We start from the raw sequence: 10,101 nt of genomic DNA on the forward strand, positions 1-10,101 counted from the left end.
AGAATACCGTCCCCAGGATATTGGGCCCTATTATTTGCTCCCTGGAGAAAGTGAAGGGAGAGGAATCCCAAGGCGTGGCCTGAACGCCCTTTGGGGGCGTGGGCAGCCCGGAGCCCCAGCCTCTTCCACTCCAAGCACCAGGCGCGTCTTATTTACAGCCCCCAAAAGGTTACAAATCATCCGCCTTGTTTTCAGCCCCCAAACGGCTACAAATCATCCTGTTTAAACAAAGCGGTCTGTCTAAAAGTAGGGGCATAACAGGTTCGGGGCAGGGGAAAGACCGGGGAGTAGGCAACCTCCCTCTCGGCCCCGAGCCGTCCCGAGCGTGCAGCCGCCGAGTGCCACATCAGCGACGGCGCTGCACTTCCACGTTCCCTTAGGATGCAACCAGCGAGCCTGCGGGAGGGGCGGGCCCGAGGCCCACAGGAGTGGCGGGTCGCCCGGCCAATCCGCGGCAAGTGAGGAGCAGCGGCCACCAATGAGCTGGGGCTTATGCCAGCCGCGGCCGCCGAGGCTCGTGCCCCGCGGGCGGAACAGATGAAGCACATCTGGACAGCTGTGCTGAGAAGCTGTGCGGCCCCCTTGCGGGCCGACGTCAGCCGAGCACGTCCCCCACGTCCTCTCCTCGCCACTTATTATTTATTCGTTTTCCCAAAGAAGCAACCCAAGTTTAAAACTTTTTCCACCCCTAATGCGAGACGTGGCCAGATCCCATCCAACACCCGGTTCAATTTTCATGGGGCTCTGGGATCAAAAGAACAGAAACAGCAACAACAAAAGCCCAGCCGCTGTCTGACTTTAAACTGGCAAAGTGGGAAAAATAAAGTGTTGAGTAAACAGATCAAGTTGGGTAAGTTTTGGATACGTGCTGGATATCATATTTCTCTTGCTGTGATCTCTATCCTGTGTCTTTTGCTGTTCTCACCAGCTTTCTCGTCATCAAGGGGAGAAAAGTAACACTTGCTCTGACAAACTGGACCCTTCTCTCCCTTCTCTTCCGTTTCACTAACATTTTAATTTAATTTTTTTGGTTTGCTATTCATTTTTTTTTTAAGTGCGTTAGTTTTAAATATACGGGGAACAGAAATTTGATTGGTGTCCTGTTGTAAACCTCTAACTCCAAAATTTAATCTATTGATAAATTTTTTTCTCTATTTTCTTTCTGTGAAAATACTGTGGACATTTGTAAAGCCAAAAATCGTTTTTTATCCCTGACTCTGGGACTGTTTTGATGGGAGATTGAGAAAATTATCTGATCTATTCAGAATTAGCACGTTTGCTTCTGTTGATAGGGTGTTTAATATAAATTATGTAAAACCTGGATTATGCAGGTAGTTGCTGGATTTTTCACTTACATCTGGAGGTAGTTGCAAGTCAAATATGTGTCTTTTCGGTATTCTCCCATCCATAGTGTGATACCTATATTCCTTTATAAAAGTTATAAAACAAACAAACATGTGACAGACCACCTGTGTGTTCATAAACTTATAATCGTATGTATGTTATATAGTGTATATATATGTATATATGTATATATATATACACACTATATAGTATAGTATATACACACTATGTATGCGATATAGTATATATACTCTATGTATGCTATATATTTTTGTTGTTGTTGTTGTTTGTTTTTGAGACAGAGTCTTGCTCTTGTCACCAAGGCTGGAGTGCAATGGTGTGATCTCGGTTCACTGGAACCACTGCCTCCCGGGTTCAAGCGATTCTCCTGACTCAGCCTCCCAAGTAGCTGGGGTTACAGATGCCTGCCACTGCGCCCAGCTAATTTTTGTATTTTTAGTAAAGACTGGGTTTCGCCATGTTGGCCAGGCTGGTCTTGAACTCCTGATCTCAGGTTATGTGCCTGCCTTGGCCTCCCAAAGTGCTGGGATTACAGATGTGAACCACTGTACCCGACCTTATAATTGTATATTAAAACAATAACTCTATCAAAATAATATGCAATTGTTATATGTACATGCTTGCAGATAGCTCCAGTATACATTTCTGGATTTAGAAACAGAATGATGAAAAATACTGAGTTAGGTGAGTAGCCTGAGACCCACTCCATCTGAAACATCTATAATTCCCTCTGTTTAAGCAAAGTTTTGGATTTGAGACTTTTGTCTTATGTTATTTACTGTCACGGGAGAGCTGGATAGAATGGATCTTTAATTTTTGGCTCAGAAAGCAGTAGATGGGAATTTAGTATGATAATTAAAAGTTGCAGGCTGGGTGCAGTGGCTCATGTCTGTAATCCCAGCACTTTGGGAGGCCAAGGCAGGTTGATCATGAGGTCAGGAGATCCAGACCATCCTGGCCAACATGGTGAAACACTGTCTCTGCTAAAAATACAAAAATTAGCTGGGTGTGGTGGTGCATGCCCGTAGTCCCAGCAACTCAGGAGGCTGAGGCAAGAGAATCACTTGAACCCAAGAGGCAGAGATTGCAGTGAGCCAAGATCACGCCACTGCACTCCAGCCATCTCCAGCTCTGGTGACAGAGTGAGACTCCGTCTCAAAAAGAAAACAAAAAACAAAAAACCAAAAAACAAATCTGAGTGTGTTTTTGATTCAGAAAGGTAATGCATACAAAGTGGATGGAGCAGCTCAAATGATTTGCAAGGAAGCAGGCTTAGAAGGAACAGTGTTGCAGAGAAGCAATGTAAAGAGCCAGCCGGCCTGGTTCAATTCACAGTCCCACAGTAAGTTACCTAGGGTGAGTTACTCAGCCCCCCAGTGCCTCAGCTTCCCCCTCTGTAACATGGAGAGTTTCCTCTTCTCTGGTGAGTTTCCTTCTCAGTTCCGTCCTCTGTAATGTGCTAATAATAATGGCACCTACATCATGGGGTTGTCTCGAGGACTGAGTTGGCATACATTAAACACTTAGAATAGTTCTGGCCCATAGTCCCATAGTATGTCTTTGCTGTTGTACTCATTCTTTGTTACCTTCCTTCCCAGCCTGCGGTGTTGCACGTCAGTTTCCCTAGCTGCCATTCTGACTTCTGCTGTAGCAACTGCTATTAACTGAGTGCTGACCACTTGCTAGCCGGCATTGTATGAGGCTATAAGGAGAGTCTTGAATGAGGAGTGAGATAGAATTGATCTTAGGAAGATCTAGAAGGTTCTGGAAGTGCAGGGGATAGGGAAAGGCCATCTGTTGTAGAATGGCTTCATGGAAGGACTTGTGTTTCTGGGAATGGGTTTTGACAAACAGTTTTGGTTTGGGAATGGGAGGAAGGGAACAGATTATAGAGGAGCAGGAACATTTTAGGAGGAAGGAGACCCTTTGCAGGGGCAAAGGCACTATGGCTGGAAAGTGAGGAGCTATCCTGTGGATGTTGGGACATTGGGATAATCTGTGGGAGGTTAGTTGGAGGAAAGTTTGGAAAGGTGGGAGAGGTGGGAAGGGTCAGCATGAATTACGTGATAAGGACAGAGAGGCTTGGGAGGTAGATTGGTGGGGAGATGGCAAGCCGAACTGTCGGCAGTTACACAGAAAAGGTGTTTCTGGAATAATCCATCTCTGGGGTCCCGTCTCCTCTCTTGCCCAGCATTCCCTTCCCATCTGCTCCACTGCATCCATCCAGGTCCTGCAGGTTGTGCGGGCAGGGATGGGCAGTGAGTCTGGGCCCTACGTTTTGGACTCATTCCATGGTGGCTGTCTTGGAGCTCCGCTTAAGTGGTCTGGTGCTCAGGGCAGTTACCCAGGCTGCTTTTTGTTATCAGGCCATGCCCTAAAGTCTTTGACATGGATGTGATTGTTACAACCGTCCCCATCCACATACACGCCCATAGTGTGTGCCGAGTAGCTCTTTCTCATCCTGCTGATAGAATCATCTGCTCATATTTTAACACATATAACTTCATAATTTACCACTATTGAAGTAGATAAAAACTGTAATATGCACCTAAGTGGAGGATCAGCTTGGAGTTCCCTTGCTTTCTCTTCCCTGAGAGCATTGTTCTGTGGTAGAGAGGTACGCCTGGCGCTGCTGTTGACCACCAGTGCGACCTCAGGCAAGACATTGAACCCTTGTGGTCCTCTTTGCCATCATCTGTGAAATGATCTCTAAAGGCCCTTTTTCTCTCGGATGATCATTTATTCTTCTCCCATGATTCCTGGAACAGTCCATTATTCGCATATGGCTATTTGACACATCTATGACTATATTTTTCTGATCACTTAATACATGGTGGACGTTCCGATAATGGTCATGTCCTCCTCACAGCCTCCTGTGAGGGTTGGTACCTATTTGTATCCTGTTTTTCTAGTTGGGGAGACAGGAGCAAAGGAAGTTTAAGAAATTTGCCCAAGATTACATAGTGAACAAGTGGCAGGTGTAGACCAGTCTAACTTTGGAGCCCAAGTCTTAACCAATAGGGTATACTACCTTAGGTATAATACAGCTGTGACTGCTCTTCTTGTTTGTGGTGGTGATAGTAGAGAAGTACATGGAAGGAAGATCATTGGAGAAAGGGCATATTTGGAGATATTTAGTTGATAAAATTTGCCTAGTGGGGCCAGAATAGCAGAGTGAATCTTGTCTATGAAGTGTGCTCCACATGGAAACAGGAGACATTTGGATCTCATTGCAGACATGCACTCTGCCTTTTCACCTTGTTTGAACAAAATCCACATAGCACCTGGTTGTCTAGTAGACACTCAATACATGTCACTTGAATAACTGTCCCTTTTGAAAAAGGAAGTTGTGACCGCACTATTTTTATTTAAAAAAATAAATAGAGAAACTATGCAGTGTCTCAAGACTCGTGGGAACATGGGGCAGACGCCAGGTAAACATTCTACTCCTGCTTTTGGGGCCTCCTGCTTTCTCTTTTTATTTCTGGAGATGCTGTGGTTTCGGGCTAAGAACTTCTCATGGTGAATATCAATGAAGGGCTCTTTTAGGTGTATAGTTATTAATCATACCCATTCTGGATTTGGCATCTAACTTTTTGGGAATTCATTCCTCAAATATTTTGTGTATTGAATCAACTTTAAAATATTCGAAAAATGTTTTAGTTTGCTCTTTATTTAAGGTAGCTGCTCTTTTCAGTGTGGCATAGTGACTAAGCACACAGGCTTTGAAGTCAGACTGTGAGGATTTGAATTCCAGATCTGATTCTTACCAATGTGGCCTTGGGCAAGTCACTTTCCTCTAGACGGTTTTATTACCTGTAAAATGGGGATACTCATACGCATTACATGAGAAAATCCATGGAGAGCATTCAGTATATTGTCTGGCTCACAGTAAAGCCTGTATATGTATATGTAAGCACTTCTATTTTTATTGTGGTAAAATATTTAATAACATAAAATTTACCATTTTAACCATTTTTAAGTGTACAGTTTAATGGCATTAAGTACATTCACATTGTTGTTTAACTATCACCACCATCCATCTCCAGACATTTTTCATCTTCCCAAACTGAAACTTCATACTCATTAAACAATAAATCTCTGTACCCCTTACTTTATCAGCCTCTGGAACCAATATTCTACTTTCTATTTTTATGAATTCGACTATTCTAGGTACCTCATATAAGTGGAATTATATATTTATTCTTTTATGTTTAGCTTATTTCATTTAGCAAAATGTCTTCAAGTATCATCCATGTTGTGGTATGTGCCAGAATATCCTTCCTTTTTAAGGTGGAATAATATTTCATTGTATGTATATACCATCTTTTTGTTTATCCATTTATTTGTTGGTAGAGGGACTTAGGTTGTTTTCACCTGTGATGGTTAATTATGTGTCAACTTGTCTAGGCCACAGTACTGAGCTATTTGGCCAAACATTATTCTAAATGTTTCTTTGAAGGTATTTTTTAGATGATGATACGGTTTGGCTTTGTGTCCCCACCCAAACCTCGTCTTGAATTGTAATCCCCATAATCCCCACTTGGAGAGGGAGGGACCTGGTGGGAGGTGATTGGATCATGGGGATGGTTTCCCCGATGCTGTTCTCGTGATACTGAATGAGTTCTCGTGAGATCTGATGGTTTTATAAGGGGATCTTCCCTTCTTGCTTTCTCTGTTTCCTGCCACCATGCGAAGAAGGTCCTTGCTTCCCCCTTTGCCTTCTGCCATGATTGTAAGTTTCCTGAGGCCTCCCCAGCCATGTGGAACTGTAAGTCAAATAAACCTCTTTCTTTTATGAATTACCCAGTCTCGGGTATTTATAGCAGTGTGAAAATGGACTAATACAGATAAGGTTAACATTTAAATTAGTAGACTTTGAATATGGCCTCCATAATGTTGGTAGGCTTCATCTGATCAGTTGAAGGCCTCAATTGAAAAAGACTGAATTCCACTCAGGAAAAGAGAATTCTGCCTCCAGACTGCCTTTGAACTTGAGACTACAGCAAGTCTTCCTTGCACCTTCAGTCTGCTAGCCTACCCTGTATGTTTTGGACTTGCTAGCCTCCACAATTGTGTGACCCAATTCTCAGAATAAATCTTTCTGTGTATGTGTGTGTGTTTGTGTGTGTGTATGTCCTGTTGGTTTTGTTTCTCTGGAGAACCCAGGCCCCTAATTAATACACCATCTTTTGGCAGAACCCAGGCCCCTAATTAATACACCATCTTTTGGCTACTGGGAATAATGCTGCTATAAACATTGGTGTACAAATATCTATTTAAGTTCAGGCTTTCAATTATTTTGGGTATACAACCGGAAGTGGAATCATTGGATCATATGATAATTATATTTTTAATATTTTGAAGAACCATCCTACTGTTTTTTCACAGGAACTGCACCATTTTATTTTACATTCCCACAGCAATACACAAGGGTCCCATTTTCTCCACATTCTTACCAACACTTGTTATTTTCTGTAATTAATTTAAAAAATTACAGACATCCTAATGTGTGTGAAGCATCTTGTGGTTTTGATTTGCATTTCTCTAATGATTAGTGATGTTGAAGATAATTTCATGTGCTTATTGGCCATTTGTAAATCTTTTGCCCGTTTTAAAATTATGAGCTTTTTTGTGTGTGTGTTGTAGGAGTTCTTTATATATTCTGGATATTAATTCTCTATCAGATATATTATTTGTGGATATTTTCTTGCATTCTTTGGGTTACCTTTCCACTGAGTTGGTAGTGTCTTTTGAGCATAACAGTTTAAAATGTTGATGATCTAATTTCTTTATTTTTTTATCTTTTGCCCACTTTTGGTGTCATATCTAAGATATGATTGCTAAATTCAATGTCCTGAAGCTTTTTCCATATGTCTTCTTCTGAGAATTTTATAGTTTTAGCTCATATGTATAAGTCTTTGTTCCATTTTGAGTTAATGTTGTAACTGGCCTAAGGTAATAAGTGTTCACCTTCATTCTTTCACATGTGGATATTAAGCAATTCATTAATAATTTTTATCACCATTATAATGTTTGTCTCTATGTAGATATCATTAGCATAGACATAGTATAAAAATATTAATTCATTCATGACATCATTTTTCTAATTATGTCTAAAGTACTGATTTTTTCTTATAGAATTACTTGAAAATTCTGTACTTGGATCATGTGCAGTGGCTCACACTTGTAATCCCAGCACTTTGGGAGGCCGAGGTGGGTGGATCACTTGAGGCCAGGAGTTCGAGGCCAGCCTAAGCAACATAGTGAAACCCCATCTCTAGTGAAAACACAAAAATTAACTGGGTGTGGTTGCATGTGCTTGTAATCCCAGCTACTTAGGATCTGAGGCAGGAGAATCGTTTGAGCCTGGGGGGCAGAGGCTGCAGTGAGCCAAGATTGCACCACTGCCATTCCAGCCTGGGCAACAGAATGAGACAAACAAACAAACCCCTACACTTTGTAGCTTTTAGTATTTCCAATGAAGAAAAAGTATTCTTGTGGTCAAATGGCATTGGTGGCTGATAGCTATTTTTTTTAAAACTATTTTTACCTTTTTGTGGTGTTTAAAATTTAAAAAGCAATATCCCCATGTTGAAAAAAATTGAAATAGATTGTACAGAGTCAAAAGTAATGGTTCCCCTTCTATTTACATATTTTCTTCCCTTCCACTACTCTCCCCACAGTTAACCTTTATTAATAGTCTGGTCTACATTTTTCTAGACCTTCTCCAAGAGTCCATTCACAGATATAGATCTGAACATAAATATTATTTTAAAATATACATGGGACTATATTTTATACATTGTTCTGATCTTGTTTTTAAAAAAGTCTCAGCAGTAAAAAATACACACATCTCAATCTGTCCACTGAGACCCAGAGATCTCATGAACATACTGTAACCTGGAGAACAGACAATGGCACTCAAGTGAAAGAATGTTCTTTTTCTATAAGACGTAACAGTGGTGTTGGGTTTCATTTGTTGAACAGGTCTGTTTGCACTGTTTCCTCTCTCTTGGCTCCTGTCTGTGAGCCATCAGATAGACTGTTTCCAGTCTTGATTGACTTTCAATGCCCTTGCCAAGGACTCTCACATTTGGCTGTCTCAGTGAAAGCTTGGAAGACAACAAATCCTTTCCCACATCCACCCATCACCACTTCTGAGTTGCCCGGGCCCCTCTGGTGCCATCAATAATCCTGAAGTGGCAACAGGTCCAGAGGCAAATGCCTCCTTCCTTCCTGTTGTTTTGTGCAAAGATTGCTATACTTTGTGGCTTAATTTATTTCTCCTTCAAGAGAAATTTTTAAAAAGTGACCAGCAAGGTGGTGCTTCCCATGGCAAGGAAGTGGGTGGTACGCCTGCACCTTTCTCCAGAATTCCTGAAATACCACAGACTTAAAAACACATACACAATATTTTATTAAATTCTTTTTAGTGGATGAGAAAATTGATTTTTAAAAAATATGATATGCTTAAGGAAATTGATGTTTAGAAAGGTAAACCGTGCTACTTGTAAAATTCCACAGGCTTAAAAACACCTACACAATATTTTATTAAATTCTTTTTAGTAGATGAGAAAATTGATTTTTAAAAAATATGATATGCTTAAGGAAATTGATGTTTAGAAAGGTAAACTGTACTACTTGTATAGCAAGCAAAGAATGTGAAAATTTCCCTGATTTTAGTTCTCTTTTCACTGAACATTCCCGTTGCCTCCAAAAGACAGCACATTGCCCTTGAGAATTCTACAGACTAGTCCTGTGGTACTTAACCAATGTGCAGCTGAATTGCCTGTGGAATATTTAAAAAATACACCCATGCTTGTCCTGCCCCTGGAGATTCTCTTTCAGAAGGTGTGGAGTGAGGCCAAGGCATCTGTGAAAAGCTCCCCAGAGATCTGATGGTTGGCCTGGGTTGAGAACCATGGATCTAGTGGGAGGAGTTTCCCAGCCAAAGTTCCAAACCCTCACAGGTGGGCTGGTGGCCTTCATTCTTGATGATGCTTAGAACTGGCCTCAAGCAGTCACAGTTGGCGGAAAGCTCTACCTAAGGTCCTAATTAAAAACAAATAAATTGGATGGAAACTCCTTCTTCTTGGGATGTTTACAGAGGTTACTTTTTTATCCTGTTGCCTCATTCCCATGAAAACTCACTTGTCTTATTAAGCTGAGAGGTGGAATCTTTCTCACCAATTTTTGTAGAGCTGCTATTAACTTCACTTTTTTGGGAGCCAAACTTCCCTCAGTGCCGCAGTTATTTTGTGGTAGTAACATAGGTGTTTAGGAGACATCTGAATTCCCTCTCAATGACCTGAAAGTATAATTAGTCCATTTTCTTACTTGAATCAACAACTAGGGTTGCCAAATAGATCCAATTCTTAGTAGAGACTGTGTCTATCTCAGACCCAGAGTTGACCACTAATTACGTTTCAGTAAAAAATATTACTTTTAATTTATCTTAAATTTCACAGAAGAAAAAGAAGCCAAAGTGAAATTTAAGGAAGTTTTGAACTTCAGACAAATATCTCTTAAAACAAGACATATTAGTTCCTTAAAGATTCCTCCAAAAAATACCAAACTGTTGGGATTATTAACTACTCTCATAAAATTCAGAATACATTCTTCATATCCAAATAGGCCTACATTTTATATAACTACCCTCACATTTTAAATTAAAAAAAGGAAAAAGTTCCAGGTATGACTTTGATATGTCTAGATATGGAACTTTTTTTTTTT

The 10,101-nt window shown here is 40.9% G+C and overlaps 1 protein-coding gene across 2 annotated transcripts in view; it reads left to right on the top strand.

The window, feature by feature from the left end:
• The first annotated feature begins 501 nt into the window (after positions 1–501).
• The window catches only part of TMEM45A (transmembrane protein 45A), an 89,032-nt gene continuing 79,432 nt past the window's right edge, over positions 502–10,101 (top strand). The window contains exon 1 of one of the 2 annotated variants that reach the window (XM_011962519.1): positions 502–850. The gene's annotated coding sequence lies outside the window, so the exon portion shown is untranslated. The remainder of the gene's footprint in view (positions 851–10,101) is intronic. The other variant, XM_011962517.1, reaches the window with a different exon arrangement.

The sequence above is a fragment of the Colobus angolensis genome, unplaced genomic scaffold, assembly GCF_000951035.1.
Source record: "Colobus angolensis palliatus isolate OR3802 unplaced genomic scaffold, Cang.pa_1.0 Scaffold592, whole genome shotgun sequence".
In the NCBI taxonomy this organism is placed as follows: domain Eukaryota; kingdom Metazoa; phylum Chordata; class Mammalia; order Primates; family Cercopithecidae; genus Colobus; species Colobus angolensis.